The 26,433-nt window shown below is 50.7% G+C and overlaps 1 long non-coding RNA gene and 2 pseudogenes across 3 annotated transcripts; 1 reads left to right on the forward strand and 2 right to left on the reverse strand.

Moving 5' to 3' along the window:
* Positions 1-26,433, reverse strand: part of LOC122688978 — a 735,084-nt pseudogene that overhangs the window by 612,602 nt on the left and 96,049 nt on the right.
* LOC122688985 lies at positions 131-5,420 on the forward strand. Of its 3 annotated transcripts, none has more exons than XR_006339636.1 (4): positions 131-208; positions 3,207-3,333; positions 3,418-3,650; positions 4,163-5,420. It is a non-coding gene; the product is annotated as an uncharacterized LOC122688985 (long non-coding RNA). The 3 variants fall into 3 exon arrangements; XR_006339634.1 differs by lacking the exon at positions 131-208 and adding an exon at positions 762-877; XR_006339635.1 differs by lacking the exon at positions 131-208 and adding an exon at positions 762-877 and having other exon boundaries at positions 3,418-3,589.
* Positions 5,524-7,844, reverse strand: LOC122690346 (annotated as a pseudogene).

Raw genomic sequence — 26,433 nt, forward strand, 5'->3', positions numbered from 1 at the left:
CTGACACCCCGCCGGACCTGGGAATTGGACCACCTGAGGCCCCGCCCCATATGCAAGGTACCCAGTCTGAGACCCGGATGTCAGGAAGTCAGCCCCCCTACCAGGTCCCCAGTCTGAGATCCGGATGTGAGGAAGTGAGACCACGCATGTTGGGCTCATCCTACCCCACGGCCGCCAAGGACCAACAGCAGCTACAGGCTTCTCTGAGGTCTCTTTTGATTGGGGTCAGGGTCCCCTCAGTCCTCCCTCAGAGTCCCCAAATTGAAACTCCACGGGAGCTGGGCTTCTTCCCTCTGCTCACCTGGGATCTGTGGGGTTCCTTATATCCTCCCTCAGGGACCTCATCTTGAGCCCTGGCAGATCCAGGGATGCCCCGTATGTTGACCAGAGGTGGGACCCTCACATCAAGGCTCAGCGAGCACAGAGGGTGGATGAGCACATGCTGCATTACCTGGCATCCAGGTCTCAGAGAGACTGGGGACCTGGTATAGGGGTCTGACTTCCTGACATCCAGTCTCAAACTGGGGACCTGGTACAGGCAGCTGGCTTCCTAACATACGGGGTTCAGACTGGGGTCCTAATATAGGGAGCAGACTTCCTGACATCTGGGTCTCAGAGAGACTGGAGTCCTGGTTTAAGGGCTGGGGGCTTAGTAGGGGAGAGGAGAGAATCCGAAGACCTACCCAGAGGCAAGATGAGGTCTCTGAGGAGGACTGAAGGGACCCCACAGATTCCCGCCTCTGTCGTCAGCCCTGGGAGCCCCTGGGGTGAGAAGAACACACTAGACCTGTCCTGACTTCCTGACATCCCGGTCTCTGAGAGATTGGGGACCTGGTGCGAGGAGCAGGGACTCAGGGGCGGAGAAGACAGAGCCCAGGTGAGTCAGCTTTTCCCATCAGGTGACCACCTTTAGCATCAGTCCTTCCAGTGGACAGTCACAGTTGATTTCCTTTAGGATGGGCCGGCTTGATCTCCTTGCTGTCCAAGGTACTTTCAAGAGTCTTCCCCAGCACCACAGTAGTACTATTTTATACATAGTCATGTGTATCTGTTAATCTCAAACTCCTAATTTATCCCTTCCCCTGCTTTTCTTCTTTGGTAACCATAAGTTTGTTCTCTGAGTCTGTTTCTGCTTTGTAAATAATTTTATTTGTATCATCTTTTTAGATTCCACATATAAGTGATACCATAGAATATTTGTCTTTCTCTTTCTGACTTACTTCACTTAATATGATAATCTCTAGGTCCATCTATGTTGCCGTAGATGATATTTCTTCATTATTTTTCATGGCTGAGAAGTATTCCTCTGTGTGTGTGTGTGTATGTGTGTGTGCAGACCACATCTTATTTATCCAATCATCTGTTGATGGACATTTGGGTTTCTTCCGTATCTTGTCTGCTGTAAATAGTGCTGCAATGAACATTGGGGTGCATGTATCTTTTCATATTGAAGTTTCTGTCTTTTCCAGGTATATATTTAGGAGTGGGGTTGCTGGCTCATCTGGTAGTTCTGTTTGTAGTTGTTTAAAGATCCTCCATACTGTTCTTCCTATTGACTGCACCAATTTACATTTCACCAACAGTGTACAAGGGTTCCCTTTTCTCTGCACACTATCCAGCATTTATTCTTCATAGGTTTTTTGATGATGGCCATTCTGACCAGTGTAAGGTGATACTTCATTGGAGTGTTGATTTGCATTTGTCTAATAATTAGGAATGTTGAGCTTCTTTTCATGTGCCTGTTGGCCATCTATGTCGTCTTTGGAGATAGGGTCTTTTTTGGAGAAAGAGTTTTGTGTCAGGGTCACACAAGCTGCGTGGCTCTAACTACAAACTGTGTTGGTTCAGGAGGCCGAGAGCCGAGGTCGAGGTGTCGACTGACGTTGGTTTTCATGAGGGACGTGGAGAGTCTGTCCCATCTTTCCCACCTCACTTCCAGGGCTTTGCTGGCCATGGTGGGCGTGTCTGGGCTTGAAGAGCTCAGCCTTCCTCTTCACCCGAAGTTCTCCTCTGTGTCTGTCTGCCTCTAAATGTGTCCTTTGTATGGGGACAGCTGTCCTGTTAGAGGAGGGTCCATCCTAATGAGCTCACTTGACCTCCCTCAGCTCTGTGAAGACCTTTCCTCTGTCTGTAAGGTCATGCCAAGGTACTTGGGATTGAGACTCCAGCACCTGACTCTGAGGGGACGCGATGTCACTCCTCACACCTTACAAAGGCTCTGAGGTAGGAACACACTGGAATGTTCTAAGGATGGAAGAATGGCCTTCATAGCTACCAGGGGTGAATCCAGGGGTGAGGAGAGCAGGCCACCAGGGTAGGAGCCAGATCACGTTGGGCCTGTGGGCCTGTGAGAACTGTGGCTCTGCTGGGTTCGGGGAAGGAAAGGCCCAGAAGGCCCTGAGCTGGGTGTCTCTGGGACCTTGTCCCAGTCCTCAAAACCATGTGGAAATGGAGGTTCCCTGCGAGGTGCTGAGCCACTGCTGAGGTTCAGGCCCGCGGCTCTGATCCTGTGCCTCCACTTCCTTCAGGAAACAGGGACCCCCGTCTAGGTACAAGGAAAGAAGTGAGAATGGAGGTGCGTGTGGTCAGATCCCCTGCAGTCATGGGCTCTCTCTCTATCCCTCGGCTCCTCTTCAGTGGTCAAATGAGGTGACAGTAGCCTAGCGGGTTATTTGAAGTTTGAATTCTGTGATCCCTTCATGGTGCCATCCCAGGCCCTGGCAAGGACACGGAGCACACCTGTCCCAGTAGTTCTTGCTCTCCGTTTTTTCTCTAGGCTCTGGGCAGGGGCCAGGGCATCTGGTGACAGGGGAGGCAGTGGTGTGGGAAGGGCTGGGTGGAAGGTGGCTCCCAAAGGTGTGGAGAAGACTCCTGGCAGGGCCGTCTGAGGTCGAGGGCGGCCCCAGGGTCGAGGCCAGATTGGTAAGCACGGATCTGCGCACGCAGCAGCCCTGTGCGAAGATGGGGGATCTGCAGAGCATGGGCAGGAATGGGGCCGGAGAGCTGAGGGGTGGGGTGGGGGCCGGGAGTGGGGGAAACAAAGCCCAGGACTGTGCCTGTCTGTGCTGGGAGAGGACCAGAGCCCGGCCACTGGGCTGTGAAGCCAGGGTACCCGCCCTCCCTCCTCAGTGCTCCCAGGCTTTCGAGTCCCTCTGTCTTGGAACTCACCTCGTGCCTCACTCCCTCTCTTCCTGGCCTCCCCACAGGCTGCATGTGATTCACGGGTCCTCTGGGTCGCCACTCCCTGTCGGCGGACCACGTGGAAACTGATGGAAGGAGCCAGCTCTCTGACACTCCCCTCTGTGTCAGCAGACTTGGAGGATGCTTGGACAGGTGGGGCTGATGTCTGGCCCAGGGCTGTGAGCTTGGAGGCCACTGTGTCAGGCTCCTGGCCTTTGTGGTTCTGTGTTTCCACAGCCACGTGAAGCCTTGGGAGCCCTGGGAGATGAAGTTCTGCTGTCTGTCCTTCTGAAAGCCTCACTCGGGTTTCTTCTTAAATGGTGTCAAGGCCCTGGAGACGTGGTGGCAGTCTGTGCTATGCGGACCCAGCACTGTACCCTGGCCATCCACATCGGACACCGGATTAGAAGTACGCAGCCTGGCGGGAGCTACTGGAACAGAGGCTGGGGATGAGCCTCGCCCAGATCTAGGTCTGCATGTGGCACTTGTCTGTGTGTGTGTGTACGTGTGTGTGTGTGTGTGTGTGTGTGTGTGTGCGCCCGGCAGAGACCATGAGAGGCACCACAGCACCCAGCCTGGGTTCCCCATCCCCACTGCCTGCAGCAGGGCCTGAGCAAGTTCCCTGACTCCCCAGGGGTGAGGCCCCACAGCAACACCTGTCTGATGGTGAATCACTTGGGGACCTGATGTCCGCACGTTCCCCACCAGGGCCCTCCTGCTCTGACCCTGTGGCCTGCAGTGGTCAGACTGAGAGCTGCCCATGGCCTGGTGGGTTCATAGAGCACCAGACCTCTCCCTTTCATTTAGCTCCGTCCCTCGCTTGGCCTCGCCCCGAATTCCCTTTGCAGAGGTGAGCCTGTCTGAAATGCTCAGCCAGAGGATCCAGTTCACCCAGGTTCCCTTCGGTAATGCGGTCTTAGTCTCTGGTAGGCGTGACTTTGAATCACCTTGTCCTCCTTCTGTGTCCTGTCCTTGCACACAGGTCTCGTGGACACTGGGGACACTTTGCTGTGCCCCAGAAAACCTAGTTCCCGACGAGGTGAAGGAGCAGGAGAATCAAGCCCTGCTGCCAGACCTGTGATGGAACTACATGACTGCGCTTGCCAAACCCCACTGTCTGCTGCAGCCCATCCCGGGGAGGGCCGGGAAGTACATCTTCCAGGTGGACATCCCCAAGCACCTGATCCCCTTTGGGCAGGAGGCCTGTCCAGACTGGGCTCTCGAGACGAAGGTGACTGAGAGACCAGCTCATGGTGACACCGTCCAGTCACCGCCGCGCCCTGCAGTGGGCTGCCCACTTGGTGCGGGGCTAGGCCGGGACTCCCCTTGTGCAGTGCTGCTCTGGACTCAGCGAGAGTCTCCGGGACTTTGACCTTTATGAAATGACGGTGTCGCCACTCGTTTTGGCCCTGCTGGGTCTGGGTGGTTGAGAGTGTGTTAAGAAACCGGTTAGTCTTTTTCCCTCTCTGTTCTGGCCCCAACTCCCTGATATTAGAAGAGTGTCCAGAGGGTGATAGGGAAAGGCCGGGGGCTGGGCTGAGCATCAGAAGCTGGCAAGGCCTCAGACTGTTGGAGAGGCCCACGGGCCCAGAAACAGGCTGTGGTTTGTCCTTCCAGGTGACCCTTGCACTACTGTAAAGTGTCCCTTGGCTCACAAAGTGTTTGTTGGATGCGGTGCCTGGCTCTTCTGTGTCCAAGGACAGGCCCCTAAATACAGCTGTGAGGGCAGAGTGACAAAGACAAAGGGTGTTCAACTTGTGGAAACATTGTACTTGTCTTTGGGTTTGGGGTCATGTGTTTGCAAGGCCCTTGGCTGGTGCAGTACCCTGCTTTCTGGTGGGCCTCTTGAGGAGGCCCCTGGATCGGGAGCTGGAAACACTCAGCTGCTGATCAGAAACTTGTGGCAACATCAGGGGACCCAGGAGGAGCCCCTTCTGCTTCAGGGTGCATCACTCATGGAAGGTGACACCCCCAAGGTCAGGAGCCCGGCTGGCTTGTCTGCTGAGCAGCTAGGCAAGGCTCAGGGAGCAGCCCCTCCTGGGCTCGCCTCAGCCCTTGGCTTGTGGGTTAGACCCTTGGCCGAGCATGTGAGATGTTGCTACTTCAGATGAAAAGGGACCACGAGGACTAGACCGAAGCCTGCCTGGGGTGTGGGCTTCCAGCCTCATGTGGTTCACCCGGTTCAGTGTGTGAAGAGCACAGACAGACTGAAAGAATACAGACTTGCAGTTCTTGTTCGATTCTTTATTTACTCCGGTGAAGTTTTGCTTTACTTTATTAGAGCCAGAAATAGATTTTTGATTACAAGAGAATGCTTTTGAGTGTCCCTGGGGAGCTGGCAGCTTAGGGATTGGGGTTGTCCTTGAACTGCTTACAGAGGGCACACTTGTAATGTGAGGACTCCTCCTGCTCCTCATCCACCTCAGGGGCCTCGTTTGGGGCTGCAACTGAAACGGCCGCCTTCACGATGGAATAATAGGTTTTGTACATAGTCATCACCGAACCATAAACTGGGTACTCTAGGGGGCTCTTGGGCAGTTCCCCTGCGCCATTCCTTCCAGCAGTAGCCGGGGGTACAGAGGTGGCATTGCTGGATGGACCCTCTCCACTGGGGCCACCCTGTTCGCTGGGGAGATGGTTTGCCCTGGCCTGTACAGCTACACTGCCCATAAACCAAAGGCCACAGAACACCAAAGAGTGCCATCCAGGGGTTCCGTGAGCAGTCAGGGTTCCCTTCTGGGCCTTCATGTCAGCCTCTTGGGTGGACTCGTTGTGATGGAATCAAGGAGAGCGTCTGGTCATCACCACTGGCTTCTTTCTCTTTGGAGTCATTCTTGTGCCTGTGGTGGGCTGAGCAGTTGTTATGGGGTCACCTTTCCTCCAGATGTTCTGCAGGAGGAGAGGCTTGTCTCTCTGAAAGTTGGAGTTGTGATAAATCTGAAAGGAAATGGATTACTTTAGCCATCGTAGGGGGAGAATAACCGTTCCTTGCCGCCCTCCTCCCCACCACAGTACTGGCCTTCCCTAAGGAGGGAGACAAGGTCTCTTCATTCCTGGCAGGTTATGAGCCCCTAGTAAGTGTGCTCCCTAGAGCTCCCCCAGGGCCAGCCTCGCTTGAGGTGTTACTGGCCCTCCCTGACATCAAGTGGCCTCTCAGGTTCTGGAGTCAACCCTGTGGATCCTGTCTAAGGGGGTTTGTGGAACACGACAGACCCTGCTTTCTTCTCTTTCCTTAACTACCCTCTCAAGAGAAAAAAAAGTTCTCCTGGGAAATGAAACCCATCCAGCACTCGGCTCATCTAGTCTAGTCTCCCCAGAAGGGCTTTCTACGTTACCATCATCCTCTTCCCCAGAGAGAGACCCAAAGGATGGATTTTACTGAACCCACAGAGGTTCGGTCCATGGATGAAGCTCTTGATGCTGTCTGTCTCGAAGATCCTGTCCATGCCTCTGCCCTGGAGGACCTCCGTCTGGAAGAGATCTGCCTCGATGACCACCATGTCTCCCTTGTTGATCCAGCACACAGAGGTGAAGGCCGCATCCTCCACGATCATCCAGAGCTTCCTGGGGAAGGACAGCCTGAGGACAGCCTTGTTCTCTTCCTTGATAGCCGTTCTGGGTTCGGGCTCTGTGGGGACAGGTTTTCTTGGGAGCCCAGATCTGAGCTCTTGGGTTGGTCACCCTGCTTTACCAAAACCTCCCCTGAATTCACATTTGCATCGGGGAAGAATCAGGGGGGTCCCCTGCTGTGGGCTCCCCGTCAGTTGATGGGGCCAGTGGGGCTGCAGTGCCTCATCGGAACTCTGACTATCTATGGAGCCAGTCTAGCTCAGGAGCATTCTCTACCCAAGCAGTGAAAGCTCAGGGCAGAAGGGCCTCAGACCAGGGTCGTGGTGCCCAATAAATACTGTCTGGAGATTCTAGAATCTGGCAGCCAATTAAGTGGTCCACTTCCTTAACTGATTCAGGATGTCACAGTGGTGATGTGGAGAGGCTGCCTTGGCCCAGCGTAGGGGAGGTGGGACAGAGGTGGAGATGGGATCCCCAGACTGTCTCTTTTCTGAAAGTACAGAAAAGCATGTTTCGGGTTGCCTGCAAAGGCTCCCATCTGCTGCCAGGCACCTTGTTTCAGGAGGCCAGGCCCTGGACGGGTTGACAAACATGCCCCTCGATCCACACCCCTCCCTACCAACGGGCAGGCCTGTGGCTAGCTTCTGCTAAAGGGCCAGGCCCTGGCGAGTCCTGGCTCAGCTACCACTGAGAGACACCCTAGGGGTCAGATGGGCCACTGGCGACTGTCCCACCCAGAAGACGGGGTTTGTAGTGGGCTGGATGGCCTAGGCTGAGTTGGTGGTCCCACCCTGCCCCCACTCCCCATCCCTGTCCTTCTGGCTTTGGTCTCTTCCAACTGGTACTGCTGGTTGGTAGGTCCTGCTCAGATGGCCCCAAAGTCAGAGTCCTGTTTCCTGCCCCCACCACCCCCCAGGTCGAGCTCTCCCCAGAGTAGGGCTGTGCTTGAGCACAGTGGGAGTGACCTCACGTTCCACTTGACTGTTCCCCAAGCACCTGAGACACAGACTCCTCATGACGCCGTGTGGGAGGGCACAGCCAGGCGCTCTGCTGAGCTTGCAGCCTCCTGACCTCTGCCCACCCCCAGACGACATCCCGCTACAGATCACAGGTCGTTGGCTTCAGTTTCCATTTCTTCCTATAAAGACTGCTCTCATGGCCCTCGAGTGCTCAACTTGGGAACATCTGTGTGTATGCTTTTCCCATCCCCTTCCCAGAGTCTCAGACTCGGATTCAGCCTCCCTGGAGGCTGCCTTGAACTCCCTGTTCCCTTTCATAAGTGGAGTGGTTTGGCTTCTGCTATCCCCGGTCCTGGCCTGCCACGTCCAACTTGGGTCTCCATGGGTACCTGCCCTTTGAAGGACTTGATTGGAGGCTCAACATACAGCCTGTTCTGTTGAAAACAAGCACTTCACTGGTCTTTTCCGAGGCCAGCTCTGATCTTCTCCAACCCTGCCCCTGTCCCCACCACCACTGTGGACCTGTTCTCCCTTACCCAGATGGCAGGTACATTGAATGATTTTGTTGGCTCACAGGTAAGGTGCTTTTCAAGCGGCCTCCTTTACACACACTCACTCCCAGGGACACGTCTGACTTGTTGAGCTAAATGTGACCAAAGGAAGCCCCCGTCTACCTGTATTTGAAAATGGATGAGAGTCCTGGTGTGGGACTGGATGAAACCTGAGTGAGAGTTACTGATCTTCACCACACATAGACAGTAGGGCAGTGGGTTTGGAGATGCGTGTTCTCTGACCTTTGTGGGCCACTGTCCTTCAAAATCACCATGTGGGGGACAGACTGGCACCTTGGAAAGGCCTGCGTGTGAAGACCCTAGGGCTCTGTCCCACTAGAGATGGTGTCCCCCTAATTCTGCCACTCAGCAGGGTCATTTGCCCTGTGTGAGAGCCGCGGCCTGGTGTATGAAAGGGAAGATCTAAGAGGGTGTGGAAGAGGCTCTCCGAGGGCCTTTCGGCCTGAGTACTGGCAGCCAGAATGGAGCTTGCAGGCCTTGACTTGGGTTTGCTCACTTGCCTTTGCACTCCTAGACAGGTTAACAAAGCATTCCTTCAGGTCAGTTCATCTGACTGGGACACTCCCCTGGAGGCTGTGATCATTGGTGGGGGCCCTTGGTGGCTCCTCTGAAGGGGACCGAAGACTGTAGTATCTGTGGGCAGCCTGGCTAGGAGGCCTTTCCTGCCCCCACCCCCCACCGCTCGGGGCTCCTCCTCGCCCTCTGGGTTTGAGGGAGCTGCCTTTGCTGGTCCCCCTCCTCCAGGCACCACCCGGGTCCTGGCAGGGTTTGCATGGCACTGAGGAGTCTTTGTCAGCTGTGGCTTAGGACACTTGCGTTGTGCACACACAAGTCCTCATGACATCCAAGGTTCCAGGTAGAGTCAGTTCTCAGCAAACCACAGAGCAGCCTCACAGTGCTTCTGATTCTCCTTGTCCCCTTCCTTCTGCAGGCCTGCTTTTTGTCACTTCAGAGGCATCGTGTAGCACTGAGAAGAGGAAGTCGTGAGAAGACGGAAGGTCAGGCCGTGGCCTGGGGTGGGTGGGAAGGGCGGGGGTCCAGAGTAATTGAGACCAGGGCTCTGAGCCCACCCCGGCCCTCACTAGCAGGTGATCCTGGGAAGATGCCCAAGCCCCACAGCCTCAGTTCTTCATCTGGGAGGCTAGCGGGTGTGAGGAGCCCCGTATTTTGGGCTGCAGGATGGACCGGAAGGGACAAGACAGAGGTCGTAGAGCCTGATGGCTGTTGGCTCTGTGATGGCTGGACAGGAATCTCTCACACTGTTGCCCCCAGACACTCCTCCACTCTCCACTGTGGGATCAGGTTGGCTGCTTTGTGGTCCAGGCATGTCAGAGGATGTGACCCTCAATAGGATGTGGAATAGCTAATCAGCCAAACAGGATGTTTAATAAGTAAAACTAAGAAAGCTTTCTACTTAGATCATAGTGTTTGTCGCTCAGTCATGTCCGACTCTTTGCAATTCCATGGGCTATAGCCCACCAGTCTCCTCTGTTCATGGAATTCTCCAGGCAAGAATACTGGAGGGGCTTGCCATGCCCTTCTCCAGGTGATCTTCCTGACCAAGGAATCAAGCCCAGGTCTCCCACAATGCAAGTAGATTCTTCATCATTTAGCTACCCAGTAAGCCCCATTTCCAGTAAGAGAACCTGTTGAATTTGGGTGTGGAGGAGTGTTCCAGCAGGACCCAAGCTGCTCTAGGAAATAGAAGCAAGAAACCCTCTTCGCCTCTGCCTTAGCTGGTCTTCCATCCAAGCCATTATTTTCCTTCATTGCAGCCCCAACAAAGGTCAAGTCCTTGATTACAGTGGCCAATTGCAATCAAGATAATTTAAAGCTAATTAACACCTTGGGTTCTAGATGCCCTGGACCAGGAAAAAGAGGGTAGTTTCATGGATTTCTTGGGCACTACTTCAAGGGGGGGGGGGTGCAACCGAGTTCTGCAGGATTCCTAGCAGATATGGGGTATGAAAACACCTGTTTTGCCCCTGCGATCAACAGCAATGCAGCAAGAGATAGGACCTCTTCCTTCATGCCCAAGAGAGAGATCTCCCTAGGCTTTATCCAAGATGTAAAAGACACCTCACAGCAACGATCCATTTCAGAATTTCCAGTCACCCCCAAGACACACTGTCTGCAAGTCTGAGGGCTGCAACCACCCAGGCTCATCAAAATCACATCCCACAGAAGGAATTTAACTTGTCCAAGCCCCAAACTGCCCTGGCTCAGGCACTGACACTCCAGCGCTCCTCCTGGAGCCCCACCACCCCGCCCTGTGTTGCCTTGTTCAGTGTGACTAGGGGACGTCTTTCCACCTTCCTTGTGTGAATGCGGCTCCTAGACCATTGCTCTATTGTTTGGGGGTGTCCAGCTTCTCCTAGGGTCCCCACTGCTAACACGGCCTTTCACAGAGCAGAGGCTCCGTAAAGGTCTTTGGAATACATGAGCCAGTGAGCAGGGGGCTCAATTAACTATCTGCTATTTCTTGAAATAACCCAGGCAAATCCAAATGAACAAGAGATAATTTAGTTTTTGAAAATGACACACAAGAAGGACAGAAGCATGAATTCACTATGATTACTTTTATCAGCTCATTCTTCCCCCATCAATATTACTGCTAAGTAAGCTCACTTTTCCAAAACAGTTCTAGTTCCAATTCCATTGCATCCTGTTCAGGACCACAAAACACAATGGAAGAGTTTCCAATCTCTTTTACAAACAGCAAAACTCTTGTTCTTGAACTGAGTAAGTACAAACAAACTGATCAACATCATTCACAAAGCTCACACACTGAAGTTTATTTAGCCTTCTGTGGAAACAATGAAGTTTGAAAATTTTCTAAGGAAAACAGTGATGATTCTCCATGTCACCATAGAGAACAGGAACCCAAACATGCTATACACCAGTTTCCCCAACTGGCTCGGGCCATCACTTCTGAGAAGGCTGACCGCTCCCTCGTCAATCACAGAGGGAAGGATCAGCCTGGCTGCGGCTCTGGCTCAGGCCTCCTCAGCCTCCTCCCTCGAAGCCTCTGTAGACTTCAGTGGGAAGGCCTTCAAAGCCCTTCATTTGAACCTGAGCAGAAACGCCATGACTTGCCACTTGCTGGTCTCTGCATAGGCCCGGGGACCCCACAGCAACTCATAGCAGGCAGGCTGGCTGTAAGGCACCTGATGGTACTCCAGGTACCCCTGCCGTACCCACACATGGGTCAGAAGCATTCTGGGCTCCCCAAAGACGCAGTGCTCACTCTCGACACACACTCCCATCCTGCTGAGTGCTCCCCAGACCTCCTCAGGGGTTCAGTCTCCATTCCTCATGATCAAGCTGAAGACCAGCACCAGAAGGCTGGCCTTGGGCAGGCCCTGCCCACCGCTCAGCATTGCATCGCAGGTGAGTCCCAGGGTGGGGACCATGATGTAGATGTACTCGCTGGGGTCCACCTCCTTCACCTCGATGCCACAGACCGGCTTCAGGCACTCTGAGGCCTCACTGAAGACCACCGGGAGGTGTTCATGGTTATCCCTGAGGACCTTCTTCAGCATTTCCGCCTAGGAGGTCAGCTCTTTGGCCAGACACTGAAGGAGCAGGAACTTCATCAGGTTAGCCACCGTCTCATTCAGAGCTTCCTGGGGCAAGGCTTCGGCAAGGGTGGAGCAGGAGACTGGGGAGAGGAGGGAGGCTAAGGGAGATGCAGCATTCCCGTCTCATCGCCCAAGAGCTGCACCTCCTCCGGGCCCAGGGCCTCCCGTGGGTCCTAGGCTGGGGAGATGCTCGGTCCTCAGCTCCTCCTCACGTCCTGCCTGGCCTCCCAGCACTGACCACAGGGGCGGGGGTCTGCTCAATCCTCCCTCGGGATTGGGGAGTCCATCCTCTGCCAACCTGAAGCCTCCCCACTCCACCTGAAAAACCTCACCTCCTGAGGTCCCTAAGCCAGAGGTCAAGAAACTGCTCACCCTGCTCACCCTGCTCTGGGCCTTCCAAGACCCTCCTGCAAAGGCCAAGATCCCTCCTTGTTGGGGTCTAACCACCTCAGTTCTTACTTGCATGGAGCCTAGCCTGCAGACAAGACCTGCAAGGGTCCTGTCCGCCATTTGGAGGTTCCGCTGCTGTCAACAGGTCCCCAGTCTCTCTGCCAGGGTTGTCAGGCAATGCGGCATGAGGTCGTCCTGCCCGGGGACTGCCAGGGTTCCCTCTGTTCTGAGATCTGACTACCCTCAGTCCTCCCTAGCGTCCTCACCTTGACTTCCAGGAGGACCTAGGCTCTGTCCTCTCCCCACGGTAGTCCCTGGTCCTCACACCAGGTCCCCAGTCTCACAGAGCTGGATGTCAGGAACTCAGGACAGACCTAGTGTGCTCTTCTCACCCCGAGGGCTCCCAGGGCCGATGGCAGGGGCAGGGATCTGTGGGGTTCCATCACTCTTATCTTGGGATCCCTAGAGTTTTCACTTGGGGTCCCTTCAGCCTTCCCCCCAGGGACCTCACCTTATCTCCAGGTACGACTTCAGATTCTCTCCTCTGCCCTACTAACGCCCCAACCCTTATACCAAGGAGGTGTTTTCTACCACCCCCCGTCTGCTAGGAATCCTGGAGAAACATGAATCTTGCTCTTTGAAGTATGGCCCTGTTTTCCCTGGGCTGGCCATCCTCTCTGCCCTGGGAAATCTGATTACCAAGTACATTGAAATGACAATTTATTTTGGCATCTGGACTTTATTTTGGCCAGTTGTGAGCATGTTCTAGATTTCAGTGGGAAGAAATGTGTGAAGAGAAGCTGCAAATGTGGACAGGACATGCTGGGTGACTGGAATCGTGGGAACTTTTAGTGAGTTCAAAGTTTCCCAGCTGGGAAAGACACTGCTCCCCACTCCCAAGCACACACAAACACCCAAATTGAATAATATATCCCCCAGGAGGAAAACACTCAGAGCAGCGATTTTGAATGGTTTTCTATTCTGTTTCCTATTGAGCTGCCGATTTTCTGAGGTGTCTTGAAAACAAAACAATTTCCAGAGGAAAGAGGGACAGTCTGCGATCTGAATAACACTAGAAGTAAGTACTCACCAGTAAAGATGTAACATCTGCCACCGTCCCTGGGTTCAGGCAGGTTGAGAAGTGTGGAGGCAGCAGAGGAACTCACAGATTAATGCTGTGCCTGGCATCAAAAGGCAGGAGCGACTTCCAGGCCTAAGGAGGTGGTGAGGTCACTACGGTGGGGGGTGCAGAAGGGTGCAGGGGGCTGAAGGGGCAGCTCTCCCTGCTGAGTGCCAGAGAACAATGGGAACAGGAGATGTGATTCTGGCCACATATGTGGCAGCTGTCACATAGGCAGTGGACACTTAGAAAAGGTGGAGAATTTCAAGACCCATGTGACCCACTCAGACTCTCCTCCCCAAAACAAAGGAGATTTTGTAATTATAAATTCTAACTGCTGCTCTTTGTTGAGCATTTGCTTGGCACTATGAAGAGATGTCAGGTGTTCAGTCACCTGTTGTCTTACTCTCTCCCTGCACACATGAGGACATGACCCTGCAAGGCCTCTTCACTTAAGAAGGATGATGGGATTACCCATGACCAGTGAATTTTGAGCAGAAGCATTTTTTGTCAGGACCATTTGTTTCGAAGGGACACAGGCACCCGGGGGTTAATCCTCAAGCCAGGACAACACACAGACACAGACCACTCCGTGTGGTTCCTCTCCCAGAGACTAAATCCCCTCACCTCTGAACCCTGAGAGAGGCTGCCCCACAGGGAGCCGACTGCAGGAATTCCACCCACCCACCTCCCCCCCAGAGACCCATACCCCGCCCCCACGCCCCCTGAGCTGCACTGTCAGCCCCCTTGGGGCTGTGCTCAGTCTCCATCAGGAGGGCAGCAGCCAGATGCCAACGTTTCCTGTTGAGGTTGGCGGCATCTTCCTCATGGGGCCCAGCCCCAAGTCCCCCCACCCCTGCTACCCACAGCACCCCCTCTCCCCCGGAACCTGGCCTTGGGATTTGTCCTGCCTGCCCCCTCACTGAGTGGTTTAGGCCCTGGTCCTGATGACCTCATGCGTGTATCTTTATCTGGAAGTCCCAAGGCAGCATCCCCTTCCAAGGTGCTTCAGGTGCAGCCTGCAGGACTTGACGCAGCCCCTGGGTGAGTCTCCTCGTGGTGGGTCAGTTGTAATCATTGCCGTGGAAGTGTGGGGCACATCTATATGATCCCGAGGTATATCAGACCATTCCCTGTGGAATCCCACGTGTTGGAGTAAACTCAGGGTCTTCTGAATGTGACTGTGAGGTCCTGGCTTTGAGCCTGAGTGTGGCAGGCAGAGGGGTATCTGTTCAGCCACTTGCAGAGCCAGCTAGGAGCCAGTCCAGCTGTTTGAGCAGAGGACAGGCTCTAGCAGATGGCACAGGTGGTACCCAGGATGCTCTCCTAGGTGCCAGAATCCCCAGACTCCAATGAGGATTTGGAAAGGAGCCAGGCAGGACAGGACTCGGAGGTCCCAGGGGTGCAGACTTCAAAGAGGGTCGGCCGCCCCAGAGAGGTGGAAGCAGCAAGCCCCTGGCCTTCCCAGGGCTGTCTGGGAGAGGGAGGGGGCAGCAGATGCCGCTGCAGGTCAGCTGCCAACCCGGTCTCCATGAGGACGTCTGTGCTCTGAGGCCAAGGCCGGGACCACAGCCCAAGGAGGCAGTCCAGGATGGATACGTGACAGCTCTCGTAACAGATACTCCTCATGCCCGTCAATGGATATGACTGTTAGGTGTGGTTGGGTTCTTTCTCTGGGTACATAAGAACCTCAGGCCTCTGATTGCTAGGAGGCCCAAACTGCCCCCTGCCCCCACCGACTTATCTGGAGGTCGTTTCCAAGATCCAGCATCTTTAGCAGCAGCTTCTGTGTGGACACATAGCACCCTGTTCCCAAGCTGATCTTGCCCAGGGCATCACAGATTGGACAGGCACCTCCCCTGGGTTAAGGATTCTCAGTGAATGTTCTGCTCCTCTGAGAAGTCTGTGTGTTTCCTAATGTCTTCCCTGGAAGCTCCTGCAATGTGGGAGACTCAAGTTCGATCCTTGGGTGGAAAGATACTCTGGAGGAGCAAATGGCAGCCGACTCCAGTATACTTGCCTGGGAAATCCCATGTACAGAGAAGCACAGGGGGCTACAGTCCTTGGGGTCGCAAAGAATCAGACACGACTGAGCTACTGAGCATGCTCACACAAACGTACAGGTAAAGGTTTGCTCTGGACCCTTGTATCTTTGGCAAGACCCTGACCCCTGCCTGGATCTTGACAGACTTCTTCTGTGGCAAATAACACTGGCAGACGTCTTAAAGTGGTTTTTGCGCGAGTACAGGGTTCCAGGTCTACACCTGGCCTCTGTTGGTGGCTCTTGCCATATCGAGGCAAAATATCCATGAGTTTGGATCAGGGCAGTGTTTGTGGGGTTTCAGAAAAAAGTGGATCCAGAGAAATTTCTGTGTTGGAAGAGGCCAGGTGAGTCTATTACATAGGGTTGGAAGTTAAGGGAGAGGAAAAGGTGAAGATAATTTAGGAAGGGTTGTTTCACACTTACAGGTTCTGTGTGCTTGTGTTTGGTTGCCTTTCTATTTCCTTTTTTTAACATACTCATTATCTTTTGCCCAAAGTTTCCTTGTCTTTTTTATTTTGCAACTGTCAATAGAGTTTATCTTGAACTTTTCCTTTTTGACCCTTTAAAATTTGTATAATATTTGTGAAAATAGCGGAATTCTCATATGTCCTCAGCCAGTTTCCCCTATTCCTAATATCTTATATTAATACGATACATTTATTACGATTAACGAGGAAGTATTGATGCATTATTTATTATCAACTAAAGTCCGTACTTTACTCAGATTTGTATAGGTTTTACCCACTGCAGGATCCTGGCCAGGAAACTACCCTAACCTTTAGTTGTAATGTCTCCTTAGGTTCCTCTTAGCTTTAACATTTCTTTGTTGTGGATGATCTTGAGAGTTTTGAGGAGTACTCAGTAGATTTTTTCTACAATGTCCCTTGACTGGGATTTGTCTGATATTTCACTTGTACCTAGTCTGGGATTATGAGTTTGGGGGAGGTATACGACAGATGTAAAATCCCATTCTCATCACACTGTATCAAGTGTATTACTATTAGCACAACTGATCACTGATGATGATCTCATTGATCATCTCGCTGAGGTAGTGCTTGTCAGGTGTCTACGCGATAAAGTGATTGTTTTATGCCCCCTTTCAGGCCTGTCCTCTTTGGAAGAAAGTCACGATGTGCAGTCCATGCTTCAGGGGTGGGCAGTTATGCTCCACTTTCTACAAGTGGGAGTGTCTGCACAAATTGGAATTTTTCTCTGTAGGAGATTTGTCCATCCTTGTTTGTGTAATTAAGAAATCATTTATTTTTCTCAGTATGGAATCATGGTATTTATGCTACACTTTGGGTTAAAATCCAATACAACTTTATATATTTTCATTTTCAAACTGTTCTCGGACTGGCCATTGGGAGCTCTTCCTGTCAGCTCCCTTTTTATATACCTTTGGAAATACCCTTGGAAATGTTGCTTCCTTCTTTGAAATATTTTTGAGCACTTCTTTTCACACCCTACAAAGATGTTCCAGGCTCATTTTCCTATTTCCTGTCCCGGTTCTAGAATCTTCAGTTTTTCCATGGAGCCCTTGTTCCTTTTATTGTCGAATGTTATTGACAAAACTAGATCTGTGCCCCAAGTGTGCTCATTGGTACTGAAGGGTCATTGGTTCTGGGGACCTCTTGGTTGACAGAGCAACGAATTATATGTATACTTCCTATCTTGTGTTTATTTATATATCTAGAAATATTTTAGATGGTAATGATTTCATGGATGTGAGGAATAAAGACGGACTCGTGGTTGCCAAAACCTAGTTTGATGTTTTACATTTTTTTTGGCCACTCAGCATACAGGATATTAGTTCCCTGACCAGGGCTCAAACCTGTGCCCCCTGCAGTGGAAGCACAGAGTCCTAACCACTGGACCATGAGGGAAGTCTCTACAATATTCTTAGCCAGTACACCTCAAAACTGTCAATGTCATCAAAAAAAGCAAACAAACAAACAAAAGGAAAGTCTGAGAAACTGTCACTGCAAAGACAAGTTTAAGGAACTCTGACAGCTATATGAACTGTGGGATGCTTCATGTGAAATGACCCTCTAACATAAAATGAACACGAGGTAAAGAATAAATATAAAAATATAATATAAGCTAATTACTATTATATTATAAATATTAAATAAATCCTAATATTAAGTCAATCTATCAACTAAGTAACTAAATTAATTATAAACATAAAATATGAATACATTAAACACAAAATTACTATGAATATAACACAAAAATAAAATACAAAACCTATCTATGTCAGAGAAAATATGGCCTACAAAATCAAAACTATTTTCAATTTAGCCATTTCCCGTGAAAATTTGCTGATCCCTGGTGTAAAGCATAATAGGATGAATATACTGAGGTATATATAACATGGGTAGAAGCAAAAGCCCCAGGCCCAGATCTGTAACCCTGTGATGGAAGACTCAATAACAACATGGCAGACACCTAAAACTCTGAGGGAGGTCGGTATTTCTCTCTGTAAAGAAAAACTTTTGTGAGAAGTGACTTTTGTGCTATTTTTGTATTATCTCACCACTTGGTCATCTAGGTGAATCTATTCAAGGGAAGTACACAACAGAGTGAGGAAACTAAATACCCACTACTCTGAGTGAGAGGACCAGAAGGAGAGTCTTCTGGTAGCCAAGGAGTGAAGGCAGGTAGTGGAGAAGAGCAAATATGAGAAAGGGATTCCAGAAAGTTGTAGGAACTCCTGAGTTTGACCTGAGCTGTGCAGGCAGGAATCTCACCAGATAAATACCAAAAGCATGGAGATCTGAACCATTGCCCAAGGGGCAGGCTGGGACCTGTGTGATTCACAAACACTATGGATCTAAATATCACTGCATCAACCATAGCAAAGTGCACATTTATTTCAAACACATGGGAAACATTCACCAAGATAGCATCCTATATCATCAAAGCAAATTTAAATGATGCAGTTAAGTGATGCAGAGTATGTTCTCTGAAAACAAAAGAATCAAACTAGAAATCAAATTATATGGAAGGAAAAGAAAAATCTCAAAACACTTGCAAATTAAACAAACATCCATACTTCAAAGAGAGATTCTTGAGGAAGTATAAACTGCACTGGAATGAATTGAAATGAAAGTGCAATGTATTATAATTTATGGGATGCAGCTGAATCAGTGTTAAGAGGGAAAATTATAGCATTTCATGTTTAGATTAAGAAAGAAGAAAGACCTCAAGCTATAATCTATGCTTCCAACTTAATGTAGAAAAACAAGAGAAAACTTCACCCAAAACAATCTGCAAAGAAACAAACCAAAAACAGAAGAGGAAAAAAATTGAAATCAAAAATTAGGAAAAAAATCATGGGAAAAAACTGGTTCATTGAAAATATCAACAAAATTGATAAAACGCCAGATAAACAAAATCATAAAAGAGAAGACAAATCACTAATATCAGAAATGAAATACTATCATTATAATTCAACAAGCCCTACACTAAACATGTTGGAAGGATAAAAAGGAAACACTAAGAACAAACCTATGTACAGTACATAAATTTAAGAACTTAAATGGAATTATACAATTTCTCAAAATCCAGAAAGTACCCAACTCACCCCTGATGAGATGAATAACCTGTATAGTACTACAACTATTAGAGAATGGATATCATATTTTTAAATTTTCTAAAAACAAAATCTTTAGAACCTCACAAACATCAAAAACTCAAGCAGAAATTGGCAGAACCAACTTTATCAGAACTCTGAAGAATAGTCAAAAGTTTGCACCAACTAAGCTTGTTGTGAGCTATCAAGATTGTGAGCTCCTCTGGGTCAGGGCTACTGGTCATGCTCTGTGGTCCTGGTGTCCACCATGGGCCTTGGCACTCAGTGGGAGATCAGAAAGTGTTCGCTAAATAATGTCTTACTCACGGCTCCTGCAATCTGGCTGGATCAATCTTATTTGGCCCCCAATACATGTAAAATGTCAACACGACCACAAACACAAACAGGAGCAGTGATACAAGTACACCTCTGCAAACATCTGTGGAGAGGTGCCTGACACTTACACAGCCAACAGAGACAGAACCATTTTAGCCCATGGGTAGCTTTAAAAAATCCCATTTTTTTGAAAGTCTGATGACTGCTGTGAAAGTACAAAATGATGGCAAGAAAGAGCTCCTCATAGAATGACAAGCTGAGCCCATGTCCTCCAACTGCTCGGAGAACCAAAGTGGCATTTCGGAGGAAATGACCAACCAGGCGAAATATGAAGGCAATTTACGTTTGGAGGAGTACAATATTCTGATGACTTCCAGAAGTATAAACCCCAGTCCTTTCCTTATCCTCTGGCACATTCAAGACACAGAGACCTTTGACTCTTCTAAGAAAATAAACATTCTGGCCCTTCTCTGATAGTGTATGTGTTAGTTGTCAGTACAGAAGAAACAAGTGCCTGCAAAGTCCGAATTCCAGGCCTGGTCTTCCTGCCACTATTACAGAAAAGGCAGTGTATGACACAAGTGTTTAGTAATTCTGTTTCACTTTTGCTTAAGTCAAAAGGACCCGAGACTGTGTTTGGTGAGCAAATCCACCCTTCTAGCAACAGAGAGGTCAAGACAGTAAAGTGATAGATACCTAAGCACAAAAATAGGCCTACGACCAAAATTCAGATGGAAATGCAATGGTGCACATGACCACAGGTTCAAGAGTCCATAATACACAATAAGGATGCTCAGGTGGTGTTTTCAGCTGTTCATCAAAACTTCATGCTTTCCTGGGTTTGGGGCCATGATGCCAAACATTCACTGGATGGAGTTTGACCTGAAAGAAAAAAGAGAACACAGGAGAGCTGAAAGTGTGTCTTACTGAAACACCTTGATCTCAAAATGAGTTAAGGATTGTTCTTAGATGGGAGTTTAAATGGTGCCCTTCTTTTGTTGTATTCATAAGTACATCGCAAACTGAGAACATTTAAGCCTTCCTCATACCCAGTGAGGATAGTATATCAGAAAACAGATCCAAACCCCACTCCCCAAACGAACTGAGGAGGATGAAAGGAGCCCAGGTGTCATCATGTCACTCTGCTGCTTAATTCTCTACCACCCATAAAAGAAAAGCTTCCCAGGTGGCGCCAGTGGAAACAAACCTGCCTGCCAATGCCAGACAAGTGATGCAGGTTCGATCCCTGGGTTGGGAAGATCTCCTGGAGAAGGAAATGGCAACCCACTCCAGTATTCTTGCCTGGAGAGTCCCATGGACAGAGGAGCCTGGAGGACTACAGTCCATAGTGTCACAAAGAGTCTGACACGACTGAAGCAACTTAGCATGTAAAATAAGGTCCATACCCCTTCCTCTGATATTCAGGGTCCCTCTAAGTTGGACACAAACTGCCATATATTTTCTATTTACACCATGATCCCTTTTATAGTTTTCCATGTTTGAAGATTTCTGTTTCACTGCAGCAAATTGAGCTGAATATTTCTTTGCATCAGGTGGCCAAAGTATTGGAGTTTCAGCTTCAACGTCAGTCCTTCCAATGAAGTACAGCATATTCATTTATGGGGGCAAACTGGTATAAAGATGTCAAGTCTGCTTAAATTATTTATAGATTTAGTGCTTTACCTCTATCTCTCAAGATGGTTTGAAGGGTAGACTGTTGTCTTCTGTTTTCAAAATCTACCCCGAAAAACTAAAGAAGAGAAAATGAAGCAAATGAAAAGCACAATATCGACAGCAAAAGCTAAACAACAAAACATGAGAAGCCTCTCGAGAAGACTGAATTCACTGTTGAACAGGATAGTAAAACCAAGAGGAAAGACTGGGGGAGTTTCTGGGGGCAACAGCGTGAGAGATTCCTGCCACGCCATCCCAGGGCCAACAGCCGCCAGACACTGCAAGCTCTGTCTCGTCCCTCAGCTGCATCTTGCAGCCCAACACACGGGGCTCCTCAAACCTGCTTGCCACCCAGATGAAGAACTGAGGTCACGGGGCTTGGGCACCTTCCCAGGACCACGTGCTAGTGAGGGCCGGGGTGGGCTCAGAGCCCTGGTCTCAATTCCTCTGGAGCCCCTACCCTTCCTGCCTACCCCAGGCCAAGGCCCCACCTTCTGACTTCTTAGGCCTTCCTCTTCTCAGTGCTATACGACGCCTCTGAGATGACAAAAAGCAGGCCCGCGGAAGGATGGGGACAAGGAGAATCAGAAGCACTGTGGGGGTGCTCTATGGTTTGCTAAGAACTGACTCTGTCGGAGGCCAGGGTCTCTGTCCAGTCCCAGCGCCTCCCACATGAGGGCGGTGCCCTGTCCCTGCTGCTGCCATGGGGCTTCCTGCCCAACTGCACCTGCCAGGCTGACCAGCTCCTTGCTGCTGTCCCTTCTGAGGGCTGCACAGGAGGATCTCATGTCATTCCCTACACAGAGCTTCTGACCCCCTGCAGAAGTCCTCCCGCTGTCCAAGCCCTCACTCTGGAACCCCTCTGATAGCTACAGTCCCTTTGCTTTGGATAGTAACCTTTAGACACCTGGTAATCCTTCTGGGAAACTTCAACACATTCTCCAAATGTTTTCCCATTGAGTGTGTGAGTACTCTGATTTGCCACATAATTAGCTGGTCCTTTGGATGTAAACCTGAAGTTAAAGAGAGGCATTTTTAAACCCCTTCAACATTTGCAGCCATATTTTAATGGGGTGTCTTCTTTGAAACTGGCCACCGAACACACGCCCAGATGAATGAGCTTACTAGGTGGTCAAAACCCAAAGCCTCCATCCTACGTGGTAGACGAGGAACGACCACAGAAGTGGAGCCAAGGTTTTCAAAGCTGAACTTTTGAAGACAAAAGTGTGGGATCCTCATCTGAGGTGAAAAGATACTTCCTTGATAGCTCAGGTTTTAAAAGAACAAAAAAATAATTAGCCAGCCTTCCCTGGCATGTTGTCCAGTACCTGACCCATGGGAAGGTCATGGTTGTCAGTGTGCCTGACGGTACCTGGGCAGGGGCTCAGGCAAGTCCAGTTGTGTGGAGGCAGACAAGACTCTCAGGAGAAGACAGCCTTGCATGAGAAAGAGACCGTTCTCAGCTGACTGATGTTAGTCCGTGTTATCGTCAGGATGGCAAAGGGAAGCACAGAATGGTGCTATGTGGTGATGTGCAAATCCACCTGACTGACATTTACATGATAGTGTTAAGATTAACATGACATTGTGTTTGAAAACATCTGCCCAATCAGAGGCACTTGAATATCTGGAGGATATCAAGGCAAATCTGTCTTTCTCAGAAACTCTTCCACGAAATGAAGAAGCTAGTCATAACAAATGATAATAGCCACTCTTAACTGAGAGAAAGACATAATGAATGATCTACCTTACAGGTGGAATCTAAAAAACAAAACAAAATCAAAGTAGACAAAGATACAGTGAATAAACAAGTGATGGGGGGTGGTACAAAACAGGTGAACAAGATTAAGATATATAAGCCTCCAGTTATTGAATAAATAAGCCATGAGGGTGTCATATACAGAATAAGGAATATGGTAAATAATAACTGTAATAACTTTGTATGGGAACAGATGGTAACTAGACTTACAGTTATCATTTTTTCTCCATTTATTTTTATCAGTTGGAGGCTAATTACTTCACAATATTGTAGTGGTTTTTGCCATACACTGACATGGCTGGATGCATGAGACAAGTGCTCGGGGCTGGTGCACTGGGAAGACCCAGTTATCATTTTCCAATGTATGCAAATACCAATCAGTATGTGGCATACCTGAAACTAACATCATGTTAATGTCAATTATATTTCAGTTTAAAAAAAGTAAAAAGATAGAGCTCTCTTTTCCTTCACAGGCAACAAGGAATGGTCACATGGGGACATAGAGGGAAGGTGGCTGTCTACTGGCCAGGAAGACAGTTCTCACTAGAAACTAAATATGCTGGCACCTTGATCTTGCACTTCTCAGCCTCCAAAACTGTGAGAAAGTACGTTTCTGTTATGTAAGCCACCAGGTCTATGGTATTTTGTTATGGCAGCCTGAACAAACTAATACCTATTTCACCCATTTTTCACTTTCTCTCAAACCCTTTCCAACTCCTTTGATGGGAATGTTCCACAATCACAAAGGTGGTTCCAGAGCCAAAGGAGGGAAAACAGTTGAAAATTATGGGTTTCCAATGTTGGAAATTTTTACAATCTTCCCCCAATTAAAAAAAAAATGCACTTATGTAATGTGTTTGGAATGTTGCAAGGAGAGTTAATGCATTATTAGAACCAAAGGGCTGATAAAGTACACCTTGTTTGATGTAAGTGCATTCAGAATAGTTTATTAGAGTAAATATGTATTGTGGCAAGGTACACCACAACATCATCCCAGGCAGGGAGAAACACAAGCCTCTACGCAGATGAACACTCCAGATCTATTTACACGGAAACCCTGGGCAATCCTCATCACAGACTGCCTGGCTGCCCTCATGGTGTTAGTATTCTGTGCAGTGAAAAAGTAACTGTCAAGGATACCAAATATACAATTTGACCTACTTTCCCCATAGACTCTTGAAAAGTCTCTAACTCTGATTTTTGTGTTTATTTACCTATCACAATTCTGGGGACACATTTCCTCCCTTTCTGTGCAGGCAACCCTGTACTCCACACGTTAAGGTCATTTCCAGGTAATTCCTAAACTGCCCTGGTCATTTGACCTAAAGATGTCCTATTCCTGCTCAGCTAACCCTCAAAACATCCTTCTGAGGTAGAGCATGGACAGTCATCTCTACGTGGGAAGAATTCTCAGGGAACGAGGAACACAGCCTAGAAAGGCCAAAGACACAATGGTCAGTTCAGACCCTTTCCTGCCCAAAGGAAGCCATACCAAGCCCAATGTTTCTCCCTGACTCTCAAGTTCCACAAACATATCTTTCTAGAGCTGAAAGTCCCCAAACAAGATCTTTTAAGGCAGACAACAAAGACTTCTTTTTTAAATTACAGACCAAAATATCTACCTTGTGGTACCTTCTCGGTAAAGTGTCCTAAATGATGCCAGATTTTTAAAAGCTGAGTAAAAACCCTCAAAGGTGCCCAAGGCCCTGGTGAGCAGGGAGACCCGACAAGTCAGCAGGGCCTTCGGAGTGACTTATGAGAGATCCCAGGCCGTCCCGTTTTTCTTCACCACATATCTGACCTTCTCGGGCCATTAGATGTACTTAGAACCCAACGAGGGACACTCCTCCACCAGAAATCCTGCCGAACACACCAAGCAGGAAGGCAATATTTAAGATTCTGGGGGTGACGACGAGAAGTAAGTGCTGGTGACTGGGGAGCACCGGAGCTAGAGCTCGCCGCAGAACTTCCAACTCCGGCGTCTGTCCCTCGGCCGTGGAGAAGGCCAGAGCCAGTGTTGGTGCCCAAAGCTGCAACGAGGCGTCCGGCAGCAGTGCACATGTCTCCTGCCTCCTGCTAACTGAGGTCCCGCGTGTGGGGCCTTGAGCTCGTCGTCGTGACAGGGCCGGCTGTTTGGCATCGGACACCTGCAGCTCCCGCTCTGGGGAGAGGCAAACTGCCCTTCTTCAGGCGATGCTCAGGGTCCCGCAGCTAGAATCCAGGTGCTCTGGGGATAAGTCAGGTGTATCTAGGGTAAAGGGAAAACGCCGCTCCGCGGGGGTCACCCCGCGACCCTGTCTTCCCGGGCCCCTCTTCTGCCTAGCCCGGCACAAGGGCTCCACTACCAGCATCTTCCCAACTTCCAGATGCCCTCCTTGGCCGCCCCGAGGGTGGGCGTGGGCTCCACGCGCGCGCCACCCACGCCCACTCTGGCTGCGCAGGACCCTGCCGCTCACCCGGCCCACAGCGACGTCACGCTTCCACCGCAGGGTGAGCCCGCTCCGCAGCAGCGCTGGCAGGTCCCGCAGCCCTGGTCGCGGAGGCACCAGCAGCTGCTGGAAACCGTGCTCGCGCTCGCTGGGGCTGTGGCGCACGCAGGGTGCCGTCCGCCGCCATCACAGCCGCCACCGCGGCCAGGACCCGGCTCTCTCACGGCAGCTGCATCTTGACGCAGCCCACGGCCGTCCTCATGCCCTGACGGCGGCTATGGCGCCAGCGGCTCCTCCCCGCGCCTTCTAGACCTTCGTTAGGCAAGACAGTGCAACCGCGGCTCGGCCATGGGGCTCGCTGCCAAACGCTGCCCATTGGCTGGCGCTGCGGCCCCCGCGGAGCTCAGCCCCGCGTGCCTCCCCGCCCGGCCCGGCCCGGCCTTCTCCACACCCTGCCCCCGCGGCCTTCTCCTCCCCGCCCCCCCCCGCCCTTCTCCTCCCGCCCGCCCCCCCCCCCCCGCCCTTCTCCTCCCGCCCGCCCCCCCCCCCCCGCCCTTCTCCTCCCGCCCGGCCCCCCCCCCCCCGCCCTTCTCCTCCCCCCCCCCCCGCCCTTCTCCTCCCGCCCGCCCCCACCCCCGCCCTTCTCCGCCCAGGTTTGCCTGGCCCCGCCCCTCCAGGCCCCGTCTCGCCTCGCCCGGCCACGCCCAGGTGCGCCTAGCCCCACTCCTGCCCCGCCCCGCCTCGCCCCACCTCACCTCGCCGCGCCCTACCCTCCCTGCTACACACCTCTGCCTGAGGACCGGGCCCCCGCAGCCACTCCCTGAACCTCTTCCACAGGTGAGGGATTCCCAGAATCCACCACCAAAACCACCACACTGCCTGCCCATCCCCCTACTCCCTTTAGGCTGAAAAGCTCCTCTTCACTCCCTTTTCCTCTATGCTGGGCTCAACCTGAACTTCGACCAAGTGAGCTAGGAAGTGGGGAACACCACCATTCAGCCTGGGAGTGCAAGATGGTGTTTTTTTTTTTTTTTTTCCCTTCACAGCATTACCCCAAATCATAATCAGTGTTCCCAGAAATGGTTTTCGCCAAAGAGCTTCAAAATAGGCTCTGTAGCTTGCTACAAGTCAAACACCACTCAACTAGAATTGCCCCCACGCTGTCCTCTCCAAAGAGAGGACATTCATCATTAAAGTCTAAAACTTTTGTTCATTATCATAGGTGCTGAGCAAAGTAGATGCAAG

Source organism: Cervus elaphus, chromosome X (genome assembly GCF_910594005.1).
Source record: "Cervus elaphus chromosome X, mCerEla1.1, whole genome shotgun sequence".
In the NCBI taxonomy this organism is placed as follows: domain Eukaryota; kingdom Metazoa; phylum Chordata; class Mammalia; order Artiodactyla; family Cervidae; genus Cervus; species Cervus elaphus.